Source organism: Centrocercus urophasianus, unplaced genomic scaffold (genome assembly GCF_019232065.1).
Source record: "Centrocercus urophasianus isolate 14NV4802_14NV808 unplaced genomic scaffold, USGS_Curo_1.0 seq_17, whole genome shotgun sequence".
NCBI lineage: Eukaryota > Metazoa > Chordata > Aves > Galliformes > Phasianidae > Centrocercus > Centrocercus urophasianus.
This window is the reverse complement of record NW_024884722.1, coordinates 370,676-392,883: the sequence shown is the minus strand read 5'-3', so window position 1 is coordinate 392,883 and position 22,208 is coordinate 370,676. Positions and strand designations below refer to the sequence as shown.

General features: G+C 53.4%; 1 long non-coding RNA gene across 1 annotated transcript; it reads left to right on the top strand.

The window, feature by feature from the left end:
- Positions 1–400: 400 nt before the first annotated feature.
- Positions 401–21,677, top strand: LOC122159935. The gene is made up of 4 exons (XR_006168709.1): positions 401–756; positions 14,339–16,403; positions 17,558–18,032; positions 18,772–21,677. It is a non-coding gene; the product is annotated as an uncharacterized LOC122159935 (long non-coding RNA).
- The last annotated feature ends 531 nt before the right edge of the window (positions 21,678–22,208 follow it).

Here is a 22,208-nt window from a genome sequence, read left to right as displayed (position 1 = left end):
ATGGTGCCGGTTGCCCCAGGCACAGCTCACAGGTGCCCCACGCTCTGGGTCTCACTGCCTGCTGGTTCGAGTTCTGAGGGCCGGTGCCCAGTGCCTCTGTTCTCCATCCTGGCGTCAGTGCTGCGAGCAACATGGAACGGATAGGGAAGGTAAGATCAAGCCCAGTGTCCTCCCCTTGATGCTGGCAGTAGGGCTGGCAGTGCAGATGTCCGGGGGCCCTCCGTGATGAAGCAGTGCTGCACTTCAACCCCCGCTGCATGTAAGGCCCCGCCAGCCGTTGGTGCAGTGGCAGCCTGCCCAGGCAGCCATGTCGGAGCCGGGCCGTGCGGTGCTGTGCGGAGCGGCCCCTGCAGTCACACCTGGAGCCTCCAGCTTTGTGTCCCACCGTTTTCCCAGGGCGTGTTTCGTACCTGGGGATGGGCTGCATCCCTGTGCCTGTGTGGGACAGCCCTGAGGCCGCCGGGCCCCGCACAATGCAAAGAATACTTTCTGCCACCTGACTGCCTGCACACGGGGAGCTGAAGGAGAACCTTAGGTGCTGAGCCCCGGCCAGGCCCTCTGTCAGCAATCAAACAGCCCGGACTGGCTCACTGCCCTCTGAGGGGTGGGGGGACTGTGGCCCTTCTCAACAAGTTGTGGGGTGGCATCTGGTGACACTGTTCTCTGTATCCTTGCGCTGCCAGGATCTGACGTGTGTCTGTGTTAATGCCAGCTTAAAGGATGAAGCAGATGAGTGAACCTGAAGAGCTGCTGAAGGTGAGTCAGCAGATGGACGCTGCTTGGCTGTGCACGGCTGCAGAGTGCAAGGAAGGCTGCGGGGTGACCTCATTGCAGCCTTCCAATACCTAAAGGGAGCCTACAAACAGGAGGGGAATCAACTCTTTGAATGGGTAGATAACAGCAGGACAAGGGGAAATGGCTTTAAGTTGAGGGAGGGCAGATTGAGGTTGGATGTCAGGGGGAAGTTCTTTATGGAGAGAGTGGTGAGGTGCTGGAGCAGCTGCCCAGAGAGGCTGTGGATGCCCCGTCCATCCCTGGAGGGGTTCAAGGCCATTGGATGGGGCCCTGGGCAGCCTGGTGTAGTATGAAATGGGGAGGTAGATGGCCCTGCCTGTGGCAGGGGGTTGGAGCTTCATGATCCTTGAGGTCCCTTCCAACCCGGGACATGTGATTCTGTGATTCTGAGTTTCAGTATAGACAGAACATAGCCCTCAGGGGGCCTGAGCAGCCTGACCTGTGTGTGTGTCCTTCCTCAACTCGAGGCTGAGCTCTGCAAGTGGATTACACACCAGCCTTAAGCAATATCCCAGCACAAAGCGTGGCTGTCCATCTGCAGATGGGAGTTGAAGAAGCTGGCTCACTGAAATGATTGTTCTTTGGTTTTGGCAAGGCTTAAAGCAAAAATCTCACTGCAAATTGCCTTTTTGCCTTGTCCATTATGCAGATAAGTGATAAGAATTATGCAGCAAATGCAGAAGCAAAAGCCAAGAGCATACTGGTATTCCATTTCTTATCTGATTTTAAGAAGTTAAGTGGAAGTTTCTGTTGTATGTAATGATGTGAAGCTCTGAACAGCTTACTTTAGTCTTTTGTTCTGACAAAGCAAAACTATTTGGCTAAAAAAAAGTGGAAGTTCTTCAGGGATTGTAAGTTGTCTTCAGTATTCTCTGCCAATTGGTTTTGAGTTACCCCTTGAACACCACTAATCAGTTCCTACGTCTGGTGACACTGTTCTTTCTGCTCAATTGTTAAGGTTTCCCTTCATATAATTCTAAAACTTGCATGTGGCTTTAGGAAATGGTAGGGCTGCTTCAGTTCATTTCAGTTCCTGTTACACTAACGGCTTCTTATAGCCGCCTCTGCTCCACGCTGCGGTTTTGGAGGTTTCCTCCTGAGCCCTACAGCTGTGCTTCGGCTCAAACAGCTGATGTCCTAAGCGTAGGGCCTGCAGAATCACAGATTGTTCTTTGGTGTATTTTGGGTTGGGATTTTTCTGTATTTTATTCTGATTTAAATACTAAAGCTATTACTATTTCCTTGTAAGAAGGCGTTCTGCAAATATTCTGAATCTGCAGATTGCAGCTATATGTGCACAATCCACCTTCCCTCCGCCTCACATCTCTCACATCTTGAGCAGCCTGTCAGGTCTGGGAGCGTCTCCGCACCCCTGCGAGAGCTGTGCCCAGTGGGTTCACACTCTCTGAAGGGGAGAAGTGGGGTGTTTTATAGAACTGGAGAGTGATTTGGTTATATAGCTGGCTCTGATGAACCCAGCAGGTGCCCTGGCTTAGCAGCACCCGTGTCTTGGTGAGCTGTGGGGTGCCCCCGTGACGGTGCCGTTTGGGCTTGGGCTGGTGGTCTCTCATCACCAGCTGCTGGCTCACCCACCAGCTGGGTGCCAGCTGTGTGGTGGTACGTGGCACGGAACGTGGGCCAGCCCCCACCTCATCCCTCCCTGTCCGTGGCAAGGGGCTGGCAGCCAGGCTGCAGGAAAACCTACACCAACCGTTTTATGGTGTAATTGAACTCTCCACGCCTTCTGTTGACCCGAAGCAATCATTTGTCATAACTGATTTGTGGAATTTCAGCTTTTTACCTGCCATAGTCCCGCAGGCTGGAGGTGTTGGTGCCGGGAGGAGGGGGCTGAGCTGTGCCCTGCTGGGCCCCGTGCGCCCTGCGTGCCGGGCAGTAACGGGTGTTGAGATGCTGGTTCAGCGGCCGCTGGCACTGGGCTGGTTCTGCAGGGTTCTCTGCCACTCCTTGGGGAAAAAAAATCATCCTTCTGGCCAGCTGGCTACATTCAGCTATAGCTGTGCTTTGTGTTAGCATGCCCTGCTGGCTCGGCTGCAGTCCTGGAGCGCAGACCTTCCCTGCGGCTGCAGCTGCCCTTGGTGGGCAAGAGGCCCTGAGCAGCCCCTTGTGAAGGTGGGAGCAGCCTTCTGCTGGCCACAGGCAGCTGCTAGGCTGTCAGTTTTCTGATTTTGCTGGATCCTTAGATGATCATTACTGTCCAGGTTTCATTACTACTGATAGCAGAGCATTTCTAAGCAGCACTGGCGGTGCCCAGTAAGAGCAAGCTGCTGGCATCCAACCCAGCACCTCTCCTGTATGGAAAGTATTTGCTTTCTTCTGAATATTTTTTTTAAGTGCATATTATAAAACTCAAAGTTGGGTGAGTTGTTCTTAAAATTGATTTCTCTGGGAAAAATACATAAATGGTAAGCTGGTTTGCATTAGATACCAAAGGCTGGAACATTTGGCTTTGATAACCAGAACCTAACGTGGCCTGAAACAACGTGTATGGAAAAGAAGATCTGAACTGGATGCTGAGCAGAGCCCCAGCTGTGCATTTTGGACCTGCAACTGTACTGTGATGGCGACTGTACCCCATGACCTGGGTGGTCGTGAAGCCTTCATGCTGCAGGACACTGGGGCTCCTTCCTGGCACTGGGGTCTGGCTGCTGCCCCTCCCTGCAGGCCCGCTGGCCCCACTGGCGCTGCAGTGCCTGTGTCTGAAGTTTGGGCTTGTTTTGCATTTTATTTCTGGCTTGTGGGTTCTGCTTTGATTCTCTTTATTACTTTCCTCCACCTCATAATTTTGCTCAGCGATATAGCTTGCTGAAGCCTGTAGTGAATTGGTATGGCTTTAATTAGTTGATGGGCGTGAGCTAATGAGGGGTTTGGGCTGGGGTTGTGCTGGCTGGTGCTGTGGGGCTGGGCACTGGGGGAGCAGCCACGTGCTGCTGCGGGGAGCGCAGGTATGCACTGCTCCAGTGGCAGCACAGTCTGTGCCAGTAGCTCTAGATAAGCATCCTCATGTCGCCATGACCTCTCCAAGCTGCGTTCATTTATAATTTGCACAACTGAAGTTTTGTTGGTACAGAAAAATGGAATTTTCCCTGTGGCAGGGAGGATTGGCAGATGAGTCACTGGACTTCATTAGCTAATCTTAGATCTGCTGTGAATTGCTCAGTAACTACTGATACAGAGTGGGCTAAGAAAGTGCTCGTTCTGAGCACTTAATTTTAGAATTTGGGCCTCTTCTCCAGCAAGGAGACTGCATACATGGGATCGGTGCCACCAGCATCTGTGCATGCTGCTTCCCAGGGGCTGGCCTCGGAGGAACACTGCTCTGAGATTGAACCCATACATGAAGTTCAGCTAGGTGAGGGTGCAGAGAATGCGGATGGTGGGCGCCACACAAACTGTACCCACACTGTTCTGTTTCCCCCTGGGCTGTACCGCCTGGTCCAGGAGTGTGGTAATGGCCTCTGGGCATGCTGGGCACCACACACACTGCCACTGGGCACCGTTTTAGGGGCCCTGCTGCCAAAGTGTCCCGTGCCAGGCTGTGGGGTTCCTGACCCACCTGCTATTAGGGGAAAATATGACAGAGAGTGCAGATAAAATCTTGTCACCACGAGGTGACCTCTAGCTGAGATGGGTACCCAGACACATGGCTTATTAGGAACCTGGAGCACACTGACTGCTCGATTCCACCACTGAAGAGTTTCTGCTCTCTTCCAAAGGTTTCCTTTGGAACGTGGTACCTTGTGGAGTTCCACAGGACTAAACCATTTTGAGAATCATTCATAGAATCATAGAATGGCTTGGGTTCAAGGATCATCAAGTTCCAACCCCCCTGCCACAGCAGGGCCACCAATCTCCAGGTCAGGCACTAGACCAAGCTGCCCAGAGCCCCATCCAACTTGGTCTTGAATGGCTTCAGGGATGGGGCATCCACGACCTCTCTGGGCAGCTGTTCCAGCACCTCACCATTCTCTCTGTAAAGAACTTCCCCCTGACATCCAATCGAAATCTTCCCTCCTTGAGCTTAAAACCATTCTTCCTTTTTTGGAAGGAAGAGTTTTTACTTGTTAAGAGTAGATAGTGACAGTGATAGTGATAGTGACTTGCTGCAGTGAGATCTTCCCACAGCCTTCTCTTCTCTAGGCTGAACAAGCCCAGATCCCCCATCCTGTCTTCATAGGAGAGGTGCTCCAGCCCTCTGATCATCTTTGGTTCTCCTCTGGACCCTCTCCAACAGCTCCACATCCCTCCTGTATTGGGGGCCCCTGACCTGGACACAACACTCCAGATGGGGCCTCACAAGAGCAGGGAAGAGAGGGACAATCACCTCCCTGTCCCTGCTGGCCACCCCTCTGCTGATGGAGCCCAGGATACCACTGACCTTCTGAAATGCAAGAGCACACTGCTGGCTCATCTATAATTTTTCATCCACCAGTACCTTCAGATCCTTCTCTGCAGAGTTACTCTCAAGGAGTTCTTCTCCCAGTCTGTACACCTATCTGGGATCGCTCTGACCCAAGTGCAAACCTTGCACTCAGCATTTTGAACCTCATTAGGTTCACACAGGCCCACCTTTTGAGTTTGTCAAGGTCCCTCTGGATGGCTTCACTTCCTTTTAGTATGTCAACCCCACAGCTCAGCTTGGTGTCATCAGCAAACTTGGTGAGGGTGCACTCGAGCCCTCGAGTTTTGAGCACTCGAGTTTCCTCTTTTAGTATTTAAATGAATGTCACTTTTCCATGTTTTGCATTAAATTTGGACTTGTCTCTGCTGGTTTCTGAGCTCACTTGCTTACTGCGTTACAATGAGGGGTTTTGCAGAAGCTGTTGCTGCCATAGGCACCGTGCCAGCAGTTCCCCATCCATTGCTGTGTTGGTGCATTGGGAGCCACAGGGTTTCTCCCCAGCCTCCGTCCCAGCAGTCCCCTGAAGGAGGGGGGGTGGTCGGGATGCTGGCCTGTGAGACTCTGCTTTCATCCCCTTGGTAAGGCTCACATGTATGCCAAACACCACAGCCGTGCTTTCCCAGTGGCATTTTCACATGTGACTGGAACTAAAGATGAGGTTTGTGTTAATGTATCAGTAATACTCTCTTTCTGGTGCTGGATGTTGTCAGCTACCAAGCGATGCTGTATGGCTTGGCCTTTTGCCCCTGACATATGAAACACTTTTTGGTAGAAAAAATGCCTCAATTTCAAGAAATAAGAGTAGGGATCTGGGCAATGACTGCCTTTGGAAACATCTGTTTTGCTTTTCTGTGTATGTCACCTCTTTCTTAAAAAACGAACAAAAAACCCCCAAACTTTTAAATTAAAAAGAAAATACTCAAAATGTAATACAGTCACTGGACTGGCTTACAAATGATCGTTAAAAGCTACGTTAATGCCACTTTATTTTTACATGTTGGTGCCCGGTGGGAAGAACTGCAGGGCCTGCACCTGAGAGCCCTCCTCCCCAAGAAGCAGGTGCCTTACACAGCTTGACCCCAGCTCCCTGTGCTCACACCGCCTTGCCTCGGCCCCGTCTGCCCGCTGTGTGGCCGTGGTGCCGGCTGCTTCGTGGTGAGCAGTGGGTTCACGCCGAGGAGGCGGCGGCAGCAGCCAGCGCGTGTGGAGAACACTGCACCTGAAGTGCTCCCATCTTTTTTAATTATGGACTTACCACCCCAAAGAGTTCTTTTAGAAGCATCCGTTTGTCATTGGAACGAGGAGCTCCAGCCCTGAGGTGTGGCAGCCCGTGAGGAGGGCACTGCTCAGCTGCCAGGCTTTGGTGCCCACCCTGCTGCACGCGTGTTGGTTGCCTGCCCCGCAACCACCCCAGTGCTACTGAATGCACAGTGCCTGCTTGCTGCTCGTGTGTCTTACTGCCTTGCACACCTGGCTTCTAGGTAGCAAATGCAGCTCTTCCTTCTGCTTAATTTTACTGCCTTGCTGAGATTGTAAAAACAGGAATGCAGCCACAGCACTTGTGCCAAAAGAGCATAAGTGACTTGTTCTGCTCTGTGTGGGATAAGCAAGCACACAGGCACAAGAGGGACTGCAAAGGCACCTGGTGCCCGAAGCCTTGGCTCAGCATCCTCAGACCATACTGGGTGGCACATGGAACAGGAGGGCTGGAGGGGTGAGCTCCTTGTTAGGGAGCACTGTGCAGTTTTTTGGGGGGAGAGGGATGGCGTGCTGGAACTCGTAGGTGGGGCCAGACCCATGGATCTGCTGTGCTCAGGAACCTAGAGAACTTGGCCTCCAGCAGCACACAGTGGTCAGTCAGATAGCAGGGCTGCCTCAGAGCCTGCAGTCTTCTGCCAGCACCATAACAGTCAGGTTTGTCAGAGGAGCTGCATTTTGCATTTGCATTTTATGTAGTGCAGCAAAGGGGAGCACGAGGCACAGGACGCTGCGCACCCCACCGGCTGCCATGCTGTGTGCAGGGCTTCCAGCAGCATCTGGGCTGTGTGCAGTGTGCACTGGCACATAGCACAGGCACATCAGCAGCTCCCAGAGTTGTCAGTGCTATCTCCTGTGTTCGGACTGTAAGGAGCTCTAGAGCTAGGCTAACGCTTGCTTGGCTTAATGACACCGACTCTCTGGTGTTGCTGTCCTCTCTGCTCTGCTGTCCCCCTAACCCTAACCCTAACCCCCCAGCCTCCAGCCCCACCTGAAAGAGACATAGTAGTGCTCCCACTGTGCACAGCTCTGTACCTAAATTTAATACATCCTTATTTCAATGTGAAACCTTTCTTAACATCACAGGTGTTAATCATCAGCTGTAACTGGCATTTTTCCCTCCTCCCACTACAATACTGGGGATTAGTTGCCATCAGCCAGTTACAATCAGGTGCTCACACAATGGTGCTGGTTATGACACACAATTTTCTGCATGATGTGCATAGCACTTCCTTCATTATGAATCACTGTTGTCTCTAGCAGAGACAAGGAAAAACATTCTATGTAGAAGAGCATTTCCTGTGCAGGTCTGTGTGTTTTTCTCTTTGCTACAAGTCAGCAAACTCAATTAATTGCCCATTCACATAACCTGTCACTGCAACACTGGTCCTGCAGTTATCTTCCAGTAGGAAGGAGTACTGTGGCCAGAAGTCAGGACTTTCATCTTCTGGGAATTCCAGATACAGTCATCATTCATTTTGGAAGTATTTACATCAGATGCAAAAGAAAACCTATCTCTGACAGAGCATGCTGTCACCTGGTGTTACGGGAAGGATGGGGGAGTCCGAAGGGACGTGGTGCTGCATAGGAACAGAGACAGCAGAAGGCTGGGACATGGGCTTTACAAAGACAGAAGGGCTGAGGCCTGTGCTGGCTGAAGATGCTTAGCAGTGCAGCGAAACAGAAAATAAAAAGAGCTGAGGTCATGCAGAGAGAACAAAATAAGAAACATGTTCCTGCCCGTGTGTTTCTTCCTGTCTAGAGGACATTCTGGAGGCTCACATCCGACACTGGCACTGGAGGAGACGCCCCTATTGTCAATAGGTCTGAGCTGTGCTTGTGAGGCTGGGGGACTGAGTGCACCCTGCTGCCCTGGTGGTGGGATGGGGTTAGGCTGACCTGCAGCACTGAGCAGGGCTCCGGCCCCTCGGTGACTGCAGGGAGCTCTGTGGGGTCAGAAGGTGCGTGTGATTCCCATGCATCTTCAGTGTCTCCAGTCCTTGGCTAGGTCACCTGGCAGTGGTCAGAAACTAAATGGTGAGGAATGAGGCATGCCCAGGAGAACAGCGCACAGCTGTGGAGGCAAAAATGTGTGAAACAAGGTTGTGAGAGGAGCGACTAAGAGGCCAGAGCAAATCCCAGCCCAAGGCAGAGCAAGCCCTGCTGCACACCATCCCTGCTGGGTTCTGAGCGCAGTCAGCAGGAGGGCTGGGAGCAGGGCAGCAGCAGGCCATCACTTGTGCACACCTCGTGCTCTGCATGCTGTGTGCGGGTGTCCAAAGGGCACAGCTGCTGGTGAGGCAGGGCTGCAGTGAGCAGCTGTGTGTGTGTGCAGCTGTGGCTGTGCACATCATGCAGGCTGCCCATAGGGCGACACAGGAGTCGGGACAGCAGCACTAGTCCCAGTGCTGCTGCCTCTGTGTGCTGATGGCAAGCAGAGCAGGTGTGGGCCTGAGAGAGTCCCTGCTGTGTGCCTGGGGGGTGCCCGCTGCTGTCGGTGCCCCATAAGGGAGCTGAGTGCGGGGCTTTGGGGCCTGAGCACGCTGTGAGGTGAACCTCAGGCACAAAAGCTGTTCTGAGGGGAGCACTCGGAACGGAGGGTTAGGGAAGCCCTCATTAATACATGTAGCTGACATACGTGCCTGGACATTGACTCAGGAGAAAGCGTACACAGTGGAGAGCATTCAGAGCACGTGCTGATGTTGTACTGTTGCTGAAATCCTCAACTACTGTGCAATTACGTGTAGAAATAGCAGTATTGTCCAGCTGCCATCAGAGCCAGGGGCAGGGGTCATGCCCAGCAGGACGTGCCCAGCGCCGTGCCCCACACCGGGGCTGCCCTCCCCCAGCTGCTGCCATTTCTCTGCTCACTGCAGCCGCTCACAAAGCGCCCGTGTTGGAGCTGGAGCCTGGGACGGCCGGCGGCTGCCTGTGTGTTTGTTGATGTATTTATAGATAAGGTGTGTTTGTCCCTGGCTGTCCCGTGCCGCAGCCCGCCCTGCTGCTGCAGCTCTCCACAAGTGTTATTTTGAGCTCTGGGTGCGCAGTGGCCAAACGGGCTGCGGGTTTTATTTCCAGAAGTAGCAACAGATTTCTGCACATTGCACATTTGTGACATGTACAGAGAGCACTGATGGCCTGGGGGGGAACTGCCGAGCTGGCTTTTTACAGGGCACTTTCCAGGTGTATACTGTGCTTAAAGCATGCTGATTTGCAATTAGAGTTTTCCACTTAGATAGGTACTTTTATTCATATTTCTGCACGATGAGAATATAACTACATGTGTGGCATACGATATTTTTTGTCAGAGATCCATTGATTTCCAAGGAGACATCAACTGAGCTAAAAGATCAGAGCACGCTCAGGTGGGATGACACGTTCTGAGGCTGATTTTTCAGGTAATTTTTGAAAGGCTCACAATGGAATTCCACGCAACTTTTCGAGGCTTTGAGTTACTCTTCTTAGTTAAATCTAATGGTTAAAACTGAGCACTCTTCCTTTGATGCAGTAATAATTATAATTAGCAACAGTACTTTTCAAGTAGCCAAGTGCGAATTGGAAGGTCAGTACATTTGGAGCCAATACATGTTCTTTCGCTAGTGCATTGTATCTCTCTGGAATTCACTTCTGCAGAAGATTTAAACAAACAGCTTGGCTGGGATAGGAGGAAACCCGTGGCCCATCAGTCTGTGGCCATGTGCAGCCGCAGCCGCGTGGCTCCGCCAGCTCCGTGTAGGTGCTCAGCGCTTCCCTGTGAGGTGACAGGCAGCCATCACCAACAGATGTGCCATAAAACGTGAGCTGTCCCTGCGGGGCCACGCAGGGCTCCTCGCCAGGCTGTGGCAGTGCAGCTGACCGTGTGCTGGCCGTGGGGCCCAGGGAAGCAAAGGCCGGGGAGCCCCTGTGTGGGGCCCAGCGCTGTGCTGGGGGCACTGCAGCTCCCAGGGAGCCCCTGTCCCTCGGTGGGCACTCCCAGCTGCTGGCAGCCCACAAAGCCTTGTGCTACCGAGGCGCAGGAACGTCTCCGAGCTGCCCGGCAGTTCCACAGGCTGTAACTTTTAAACTGTGTTGGATAAAAGCCGAGGGTGGGAAAAGCTCCAGCAAACCCCATGGACAACAGGCTTGTTCTTAGCTCCAGGAAATGGAACCACGTCTGATGGTTTCACTGCTCTGCACCACCAGCAGGGCAGCAAGAAGCCCCATGCAGCCCCGGCTCCCTCGCTCACTGCCCCTTTGCAGATGTAGTGAAGGAATTGCTCGGCCTCTCTCCTCCCATCCTTGGGTCGGCCTGCGAGCTTTTTGTCTTGCCTGCAGCTGCGATGAGAGCTTTACTTGGTGCTGACTTTGGAGTTGAAGTGCCTGCAGCCTCCTGGCAGCCCCGCAGTGTGCTCAGCAGAAGCTGTTGGGTGTCTTGCAGTGGCCGGCAGCAGAGCACGAACGCTGTGCCCGCAGCCAGCAGCAGGTGGGAGCAGGGCAGATCTGTATGCAGAGCTATTGTGTGCGCACTGTTTGCCATTAATGTAATTAACTCGAGGCTTCCTCTGGAGAGAAGTTCTGCAGAGTGCCTGTGCTGGAGCAGTGTGCCCTGGTGGGGCACCCGCAGTTCTCTGGGATGGGTCACAGGACACGCAGTGCTGGCTGGGTGCTCAGGATCTCCTCCGACGTTTGTGTTGGGCTCTCCGCATGTCCTTTGTTTCCTCCTGGCTCCCTTCCTCTCTTTTTAAACGATACGGTACAACGCTGTGAATGACAAAATGATGTTGCATTCATTTTATCAGCGTTCTTACTGATAGGGCCAGAGAACAGGGCAGCTGTGTGGAAGGGCCCAAAGTTCCATTTCTCTGCGATGAACACAGACTGTAGGGAATGCACCCTTTTAAGTTCTTTTTCAGAGCTATAAAAAGAAAATGGAAATGTTTCCCTTTGGTATGTCTGCATCCTTTCCACTAAATGAGTGATTTCCTTTTTCTCTGTGCTGATGAGGAAGTTCTCTTCTGCAGGATCCTGCTTTGATGTCTCCAGAAAAGAAAAGTCGAATTAGCAAATCCACAGGAAAGCATTAGCATGGCATTGTTCGCCGTGTCTGCGAGGTGGGGATTAACCCTCTGACTTGATTCATGCCAGCTTCAAACAGACCCAGAGAATGGGAACGCAGCAGGCTTACCTCCGTGTCAGCTGCACCACCGGCGGGGTTTCCAGGCACCGCGCTGCCCGCTGTGACCGCAGCATTCCCATTGCTGCTGGTACCACGGTGCTGGCCCTGCTCCGTGCATGGAGCTCCCAGCCCGGGTGAGGACAGCACGGGAGGCCTCTGCCAGAGCTCTGTTTTTGTTTTCAACTCCCATTTGCACAGCAGAAGCCTTTACCTCGTTACCTCCGCTATAAGCAGTTCCCTTTGTGCCGTGTTACCCTGCTGTTGCCGTGTCGGGGGCTGTGTTTGTGTAACCAACGATTTCTGTGCCTATTGCTAGTGTCAGAGCAGTGCAGTAACAGGCTGAACGAGGGGAGACTGCAGCAGGAGGAGAACCAAGAAAAAATGAACCCCATTCCCAGGGCCCATGTGATCAGTGCACACTGCGCAGCGCCTGGCAGCAGCGGGACCTTCACTGCGTGGGGACGGAGCAGTGTGCTGCCAGTGCTGTGTGTGGGGATGGAGCAGTGTGCTGCCAGTGCTGTGTGTGGGGATGGAGCAGTGTGCTCCCGGCACCTGAGGAGAGCAGAGCTTGGGGTGCATGCCAAGCCTGTGCCCTTCAGCAGCGCAGTGCTGAGCTGCAGTCTCTAGGCTGCCAGCTGCAGGGCATGCTGCACTACTGAGTGCAGAGTGTGCAGGGTCAGCCCTCATTTCTGCACTCTGTGCTGCAATATTTAGAGCTTTGTTTCACCCCTCTCATGCATGAGACGTCAAAGAGATGCAGAGTCCCTTTCGGCAGAGCCCCAGGGCTGTAGTATGTGGGTGTTGTGGCTTTCAAGGTCTCTCTTCCATGTTTTCTGCTTCCCTGGGCAGGAACACTAGGGTGCTTGCAGCTCTCACACCGGCGTGCTCTGTGTTCCCGGCTGGGGCAGTGGAGAGCACACTGTGCTGCCAGGAGGGGTCGAGGTGCTGCACCGCACGGAGGGGAAATGGAAAATCTCAGCTCGGGGTGGCACAGCCTGGAGCTGAGTGTGGAGGTCACACCTGAATCACGCGGGGAATTCCCCGACACTCCCTTGCACAGCCGAGGAGCAGCCCTGGTTAGAGCATGTGCAGTGCTATCAACTGCAGCAGCAGTGCGTCAGGGTGGGGTGATGGAAAGTGGGGAGAGCCTGAAACCGGCCTGAAACCAGCCTGACGGGAAGCCGCTCCCACTCGGGAGGTGTGCGGCTGCGAAGCTCCGGTGATGCCTGCCTGCTGCACCAGGGGTTGCTGAGCTGCAGGAAGGCTGTGCCGGGAAACATTCCTCCCTAATAATGGAGATGTTCTCCTTCCTCCTGTTATGCAAACGCATCTGTGCGTGCTGTGCCTGCTCTCCTATGGACGCTGGTGTGGTTTGGCAGCACCGTAAGCCCTGTGCTGCTGGCCGCCCTGCGCTGCCTGTGGCCCAAATGCTGCCCGGTGGCGGTGTGAGTGGGGACAGCAGCTGAGGAGGCTGTGCCATGGACTGCTGCTGGGAGCTCGTGGCAGGAACTGCGTGTTGGTGTGGCCCAGTGGAGCGGTACTCCATTATGAATGCTGCAATTGAACCGTGCTCCCAATGAGAACATCAGGACAGCGGCACCACAGGGACACATCTGGGACCAGCGCTGGCTCCTCCCGCACATCCCGCAGCACTCCTGGTGGGAGGCCTCAGTGCCACATGGCTGGGACAAGTTTACTATCCAGTTCCAGCGTTTTTCATCCACACCGTGCTAAAACTTTACATTAGATCCAGCTAAATCTGTTACCTTGTCTCTGATTTAATCCAACGTCAGCCATGAGGGCTGTGCTTTGTGGTGATGCTGAACGCAGTGCTCAGGCCGGGCTGCTGCAGTGCCTGCAGGAAGCACCCGCACCCAGCAGTGCGCTGTGCCTGCAGGCAGCAGAGCACCACCAGCATCCCACAGCGCAGCTGCCAGCAGCGTGCTGAGCGGGCGCTTTTCCCAATTGCTGAGTGCTTCCACTGTCCGAAACCAGAGAAGTTAACATCGTGTTCAGGGAGAGAGGAAGCAAAGGAGATCCATGGGTCAGATGTGTTTGGTGTTTCAACATCTGGCAAAGGTTTGCGGAGTGGAATCTGTTGCGGAACCGTGCTGATGACTTCAAAAAGGTCTGCCCAAAATAGTAAAAACCGTGAATCACTCATGGAAGTCAGAAAGTGTTTTGTCATTCCATGCATTTAGGATAAGCCCTCAGCATCCTATTTGCATGCCGGCTCTTGTCCCAAGGCTTTGGGCTGGGCTTTCCACCTGGGGCTCACCCCTGGCACAGGAGGCTTCAAACTCACCTCCAAGACATCTGCACAAAGCAAAATGCAATTCCGATTCATCATGTATGGATGGATGGATGTTGATTCACCTGTGGGAAGGAGGAATGCCTGTATCTCCTTATTTGCATGACCCCTGCTCAGCACTGGGTTATGTTTCTAAAGAGCGAATTCAGTGCTGAGTCAGTGCCACATCCCTGCGGGTCTGAACTCCTCCATGGACGGGGACTCCCCGCCCCTGGGCAGCTGTGCCAATGCATCACCATTCTTTTGGAGAAGTAACCCAGGGCCAGTGTGGGAGCAGCAGAATGGGAGCTCAGCTCTCTGCAGCCTCCTGCAGCCTGGCACCGCTCTGCAGCACCCAGCAGCCCTGAGGAAAAGGCTCCACCTCCTGTGCTGGTTTCTGACACTCTGTCTCCTGTTACAGGTCCCCAGGAGCTCTCTGCTGGAGACAGGTGGAGCCCAGGCAGAGACAAGCAGGTCGGCTTTGTAGATGTCTTTGTAGCCCACTGACCTGGGCTGTGGCTGTGAATCCCACCTGAAATCCAGAAACTTCTCATTTCTTGGGTAAAAGCTCTTCTGTTACGAATGATCACCGCTGAGGGGAACCTCAGGCTGCCCTGCATTCCCCATTCTCCGATGCCATTATTGTACCATACAAGTGCCAAAGAGCAACTATTAATTATTGCTTTAGGAGAGGCATTAGGGAATGTGATTCCTGTCTTGCCTTTCAGGCTGAGGAATAATTGCTCTACCCAATATGCACTCCCCTGGGATTCTCCTGTGCGTTTCCATTAGCTGCAGCTGTAGGACAATCACCAGCTCCATGGGAGCTCCATTCCCCACCCGCTGTCACTGCAGGCACTCTGGCCTGGCCGTATGGGACCCAGAGGTCCCTCCTGTGGGACTGTGGTCATTTGTGCCATGGAAACATGAGCTCGTCCCACACAGCGCTGCGATGTGTCCTGCTGGGAAATTAATCAGAGGAAACGTGAAGGCAGTGACCTCAGTGTGCGACTCAGGATGAATCACAGCTACTGACAGAGGCGTCTCCATGCCACCGTGAGTTTGGCAGAAGCGAGTCCCTGTGCTCAGGGAAATGCAGAGGGACAGCCAGTGTGGCACAGAGCTGATCTCGGAGGTCTTTTCCAACCTGAAGGATTCTGTGATTCCAGTTAAGGTTTACGAAAAGCATTTTTTGTCATCCCCATAAAGTGCCTCAGCTGCACAGCGCACAGCACCCTGGCAATGGCTGTGTGCTCACTGCCTTACGAGGAGTTCTGTTGCCATTCAAGGTGCCGTTTCACAAAGCTGATTTCCACACTGAAAAATGCAAATTTCATTTCTTGTGGAAGACAGCTAATGAATGCTCCTCAGCAGTTACCCTCATTAATAGCTCCATAATTCTCTAATGAATATTTATGAGTGGTTAGCTGGAAGCAAGGTACCTTGGTGTTTACGGACAGATACTTTGTATAGATTGTGTTTGAAATTAAAATAATGGTAATTTTTTTGGTGAAGAGTGCAGTGAAACAGTGGAACAGAATGCAAATAGCCACAGGTGCAGCATTTCTTTTCATCGATGGCAGCTATGTGTTAATCAGAGGCTCTTGCCAGGAGAGGTGTGCTTGAGGTCTCTGGGTATCCCACATGCAGCCCACACAGCCCTGCAGCACGGTGTTCATAGGGCTATATCCTGTGTGTGTCTGACTGTGGCAATCTCCTTAGTAGTACTGCAGTCATATATCATAAGAGCTTTGATTCCCGTCTGCTTCTCTTCATATGTGCACAGACTGCAATGGTGGCTTCTGACCAATAGCAGGAAAAAAAAGCAAGGAAGCTTCATGTCCTGCTTGTGCACTGACACACGTGGCAAGCTGCAGCAGAGCACAACGCACACATCCCCGTGTCCAGCAGCACTGCACCGCGTCCCCGCTCTGTGCACAGCAGCAGCACAGTGCAGGAGCTGCTCGTCCCACTGCAGGTGTTGCCTGGCTGCTGTAGGGCTGCTCACGCTGTTGAGCTTCCTCGTAAATCAATAACTGCTTCACAGTCTGTTGTTAGAGAGGCAGCCATCATTCTTCGTATAACCAAACCTGTGAGGATAGCTCCAAAATGTGAAACACCAACAAAGAGAAGCCCACCCTGCCTCTCCTCCCTGTAGGACATACGTGCTGCCCAGGTGTTTGCAGAGATCAGAACTTTGTGCCACCCAAAGTTGAGATCCTGAGCCAGCGACTGGTGAGTGGGGTCTGGGCCAAAGGAAGAATCACTGTGCAGGGCTGCATTCGGCCTCTAGATGGACAGACTGAACTCCCAGCCTATGCAGTGGAAAGCTTCCCCCATCCACACTGAGTCAGGAAAAAGGAACAGCTATCACACTGCACTCCAGTTTTCTTGTTCCTTCTTATTTGAGTCCAAAGAAAGCAAATAGAGTGTTTGAGAAGAGAACCATCAAATACATGGAGTGCTGCTTGGTGAAAGGCAGCAAGGTAAGCGTGTCTGGGGAAGGCTTTAAGTTCTGTCTCTGGGTATTTCATAAAGTGGTATGAAAGCTTACTTGAGGGCCGTGGTGCCTTGCCGTGTGAGCCCAGAGGGTGGGAGGGAGCTGGGAGCAGGGGAGGGGGGAGCAAGCAGACAGCAGGTCCTGGGAGCTGATGGGGATGCCTGGGGGAGGACAGAGCCGTGCACAGCTGACACAAGGGGGTGTGGGGATGTGACACAGGGTACCTGGCACTGAGTGTGACATCATGTGGCACCTCTAGAGGGAGGCTGCAGATCATCTGCTACAGCACTTTGTCCAGAATGTTCTGGAATTGCCCGGGTATCAGAATACTTTATTTTTTACCCTTTGGGAATTGGCAATATAGCACCTTGTAAGTAAAAAGCCACTGTCTGCAAACAAGTGCTGCACAGTGTGTAGTCATTGCCTGGTATTAATCTCCATCATTGGATGTTCCCAATCAATACAAATTAAGTTTCCAAGAGGAGTTGATTAGCCAGAGTCCAGCAGTGCTTTCACTGCGTTTCGGATGGCGTTCGCTCTGGCAGCACAACCGGTTCCCTGCGGTGCTTTTCGCACACAGGATGTGGTGGAGAGTTGTGGGGCTGCTGCTCTCCAGACGCAGACAGCACACAGTGTAGTTTGTTACCTCCTGTTCAGCTCCTGTGTAGTCACCACTGTAGTCAGTAGCACCATTTCTCCCTGAAATTATTTCCACTGCAGGGGGCAGCTTTCTCTAAATTGTGCTTCTGAAATGGTATTTTGAAATGGAAGATTTAACATCAGTGTTTGAAATTTGAGACTTCAGAGTATCAGGATGGCTCCTGAGCTGGTTTTTGAGCTCAGGCCCTGTGAAGCTGCTCAGTGCCCCAGCTTCTCACCTGACTCTGCATAAATCAAATGCCAAATTAATAACATTTCCCACAGCAAATTCCATTGTCTCTCTGCATTAACTCTTTCCTTGCTACGTTGACGTCCAAGGCAGCTCAGCATGCACCAGTGAAGAAAATACCGTCAACTCTTCAGGGCAGGAGCAGGCACAGAGCAGAAGCAGGCAGGCAAGGGGGCTGATCCATGGGCACCCTGCATGCCCTATATCTCAGCACAAGGAGAGGTATTTTCTTTCTTTTCTTTCTTCTGAAGCATTTCAGAACGCACACGGGACTGCACTACAGGCTGACCTGTAGATCTGCAGCACAGCCCCAGTGGAGGGGAGCCCACCATCCCAGCCCCGCACCCAGTCCTTCGCGCCCTGAAATCCTCTGGCACTGGAGACCCACACCCAGGGGAGGCTGTGCAGTGGCGGTGGCTCTCACTGGGAAATATTTCCTCCTCGTGGCAAGAAGCAACTTTTGCTGGTGCCGTCTGTACCCGCTGCCATGTGCCCTCTCTGTGTGGCTCCTGCTGTCGGGACTCAAGAAGAGGAGTTCATTTGTGGCTTGGCTAATGTGCAGAGCACGCTCTGATTGGCTCTGCTCAATGCTGTGCTGCTGAGCTAACACTGCAAGAGGAACTTGATCCCTAGAATATTAGCAAGGTTATTAAAGTCAGCAGTGCAATGGGAAAATAGGGATTGCATTTTATGTGGACTGAGCTCACCTCAGCATTTTAGAAAAAGGTAAGGAATGGCATCTGCAGTTGCATTAGTTAAAATGATAATAACAACTCTGCCTCTTCCTGCTTTGGGTCAGTAGCTGCCCACTGAGCCTGAGCTGGGGATCCCTCACCTGAGGGATGAGTGGTACACTCTGTGATAAAGTCCCTGTAAAAGTGAGTTCATAATGGCCTGCAGCACTTGGCAGACAGCTGCATTGCATCTGCAGCTCAGCAGCTCTGGGCTGTGCAGGTGTCCCCTGCAGCCACTGCAGCACGGAGGTGACCCACGCCAGCATGCAGCCATTCTGCTGCCAAGTGGTCTTTGTCTGTCTGCTGGGTGTGCTTATTCCAGGGAACGGCTTCCTGTGCTGTGCAGACAGGAGGATTTCCTTGTGGAAGTGTCACCATAATAAACAGCTGCATAATATTTATGGTAGCTTTGTTGAGCCTTAACTCTTGTATGGCCTTTTTGACTTCTGACGGCTCAGTCAGGAGCTGATGCAGTGTCAGTGCCGGGCTGCAGCTGCTGCAGTGCTGAGGTGCCCCTGGCTGCACAGCTTCTGGCTGTGAAGTATCCCTTGCTGCTCAGCCCTTGGCTGCAAATCACAGAATCACAGAATTGTAGGGGCTGGAAGGGACCTCCAGAGATCATTGAGTCCAACCCCCCTGCAAAGCAGGCCCCAAACTGGGCCCTTAAACTAGGATGCCCAGTTGTGCCATGGCCCAGGTGCTGTGTTTCAGTGCAGACTTTTCCCTTCCAGGTGAGGCACTGCTCTGCTGAGGGCTGGGGCAGCCGTATGCCAGTGCGAGGAGGAAAAGGAGGAGGAGAGAAAAAGGAGAAGGAGGAGGAGAGAAAGAGGAACCTCCGTGACACAGATAAGCCCCAACGTCCCTGCCCAGCCCATGTGCCCTTCCCTGCTCCCACACCCCCTTGCCCAAGGCCAGGGCCAGTTTCATTCCATCCCAGTGGTGCTGCAGGATCCCATCACAGCCCTTGCCTTCCGCAGCTGTGCCTGACCCAACCCAGCAATGCCCGTGTCACAGGAGGCTGCTGCCAGGCACTGCCAGCAGCCACACCACCCAGGCACAGCAGGCAGTGCCCTGCCAAACCGTGGCCTTGCAGCCCCTGCCCTGTCCTCCATCAGCACAGCTCAGTGTGCCCAGGCTGGCTGTGCTGCTACCGTGATTGCTGCAATGGGCATCAAGGCGGGTGGGCTGCACTGTGGACAGTGGGCACTGGCTTTGCAATGCTGGACATTTGCCTGGTGAACCCACCTGCTCTAATTCTCTACACCTACTTCATGTTTCTGTAGTTTCCGTAGCTTTTTTTTTTTTTTTCACTGAAAGACTGAATTTATCTAAATATGTTTTTTGAGCCCCAGCAATGCATTTGTCATGGTTCATAGTATCACTGCGCAGTGTCAGTTCCTCTTCAGTACAAAGGAATCCCTCTGCATACCTTTTCTGTGTTGGCTTTCCCCGCTCTGCAGAACTAAAGCCCTTGGAGAATGTCAGAGAACGGCCTTGCTGCGTTGGAGACTGGCACAGCACGAGGCTCTGCACACGGAGGCCAGGTGGGCGACGTGGCTCCCTGGGTGCAGGACACTGAGGAAGCAGTAACCGATCTGCAAAGCTGCATCCTGGGCATCGTGCCGCCTCACAGCATGACACTGCGATGCATGGCCACCAACATCTGCTGGGGTGGGTGAGCACAGCTCCAGAGCTCCTCGTCCTCATCTCCTTCAAGTCTCAGACAGTGTTGCAGTGGGTGGATTCATTGACAGAACTGAGCCTTCTAACCAGACCCTGCCTGTTCCGTTCTGTTAATGGCCCTGGGACGTGAGCAGGGCAGGGGCTGAGTGTTAAGGAGCCCAGCTGTGAGGCTGTGTGTGCTGCCTACCATGAAGCTGCGCTGAGCAGTGCCAGGAGCACAGGAAACAGGCAGCTGTCGCCTGCCCAGCACGTACAGCACTGCCATCCCTGTGAGGGGTCAGGGTGCTGCACACCCCTCAGCTCCCCAGCACTTGCTGCTGCACTGCTCGCTGCACTGCAATAAATGCTTACTGCAGCAGTGCTAGGGCTGAAGTGCTGCTGTCTGTGCATCTTTCCTGCTAGAGAACAGATCTGAATGTGCTGACAAACTGGAAGGCCCTGGATGGGAGGATTCTGGCCTGTTTCCCAGCGAGTGGCTGAGTGCCCCCGTGCAGCTCCTGGGAGCAAACAGCCCGCTCACATCGCAGCTCACAGACGCCAGGTGTCAGCTCCCCTTACCGACAGCAACCATCACCGGATAAAAGATATCCGGCATTTCAGGGGTGCCTTCCTGAAGCGCGGGCTGGTGCTACCAGCACCTAACTCCAGCTCTCCCTGTGGCAAACTGCAGCTGCCTGAGGGTGAGGGCCCTCGCAGTGCAGCTCTCATGAGGACTTGGGGGTGCTTTGGAGAAAAAATCAGCAAACGGCTGTGTGTAAATAAGGGCTCTTTTCTCCTGCTGGATTCTGTGAAGAGAATCAGGGAATGACACCAGGCTGCTGGCTGTGTTTTCAAAGTGGTGCAAGGAACCCTGCTTTGCTACATTTTCTTTTAGTATTTCTTTTTAAGAGATCAGAAATCATGTAGGTGTGGTGAAGGACAGAGAATGGTTGGTAGAGGATTTCATCACTGGTGGGAAGATCTGCAGAGGAGGAAGTCACTTCGCTGAACTCCCTGCAGCGTTTGTCCTGCACGGCCAGCCCTCGGGACGAAAGCCCACGCCAGAATGTGCTGCCTCTGCGTTTTGGCACTGTAGGATGCTCGAGCTGTGACTGTCGTGAAATGCATTCCCACCTTTTTCAGTCCCAGCAGCCCCACCGCAGCCATGAGCTGGGCCCACTGACCGGCCCTGGTGCTGCGGGAGCTGCCAACAGCAGACACCTCCAGGATGAGCACGGCAAGTCGCAGGGATGTGGGCAGCCCCAGCCCCAGGTCAGATGAGGCCACCAGGCCAGCTGCCCGCAGCCTCAGCCTCTCCTCACCCAGTGACCCCCAGATCCCACACTGTGTTGTTCCCTTTGGGCCTGAACTTCTTGCTGCTTGTGTGCACATGGGTGAATCACAGCCAGGCAAACAAAGCCTGAGTCAATTTTGCTGCAACCTGGTGCACTGATGTGCTAATCATTGACCATTATAAATCCTTTTTTATGAGATTCCAAGCCATAACATTTCCCGCTCTAAAAACACACTAGGAAGGTGAGGAGCTCAAATGTAAGCGATCTTGTTTAATCTAGATTTCATGCTGCTAATTTCCAAGAAAACTACTTGCTGTGGATGTTAAACCATTAAGTTGCAGCTGCAGAATGAGAGCAGAAGAGAGCACTGAGAACCAGGTAACCCCAGTCCCGGGCAGCAACAGGAATTTAGTGGAGCTTTTTCAAAATAAACTGAAATTTTTCATGGCTGTTCCTGGGCATTAAACACAATCAAGATCAGAGCTGCAGCTGCTGTTGTGCAGCTGGTAATTGGGGTGGATTCCGAGGAAAAGCACCAGTTAAAAACTCACGGCATTTTAGGTGTGTCTGTGCTCTGGGATTATAACTCAGCATCATTCCAAGTCAGCGATGGGACCAGCACACACACACACCAGGAGCAGCACCCACACACACACCAGGAGCAGCACACACACACACACCAGGAGCAGCACACACACACACCGAGCAGCACACACACACACCGAGCAGCACACACACACACCACGAGCAGCACACACACACAACAGGAGCAGCACACACACACACAAACACACCAGGAGCTGCGCCCATCACTCCGCAGCACGCGGCAGCGCGCGGGCAGCAGCGGAGCTCCGCACTCCGCCCCGCTCTCGGGCGCCCCCTGCTGGCTATTAGGAGCCGCGCGCCGCGCAGCGCCCTCTGCCGGCGGAGCCGCGCCGTGTGGCGGAGGTGAGCGATTGCTCCGCAGAGCCGCGGGCGTGCGGTGCGTGACTCAGCGCTGCTGAGGTGCGGCGGCTCGCGCACCTGTTGGCTCCAAGGAGCTCTGGCCGGCGGTCTGGCGGTTACCGACCTGTGGCTCTCTAGAGGGATTGGGACTGACTGTTCTTCGGTGAGAAACCTGCCAGAAAGACGAACTTAAACTGAGGTGATGCGTGTTTTTACAAAGCGATCGTCCCTCCCTCTGGCAGCGCTCACGTGCAAACGTCTGCGTT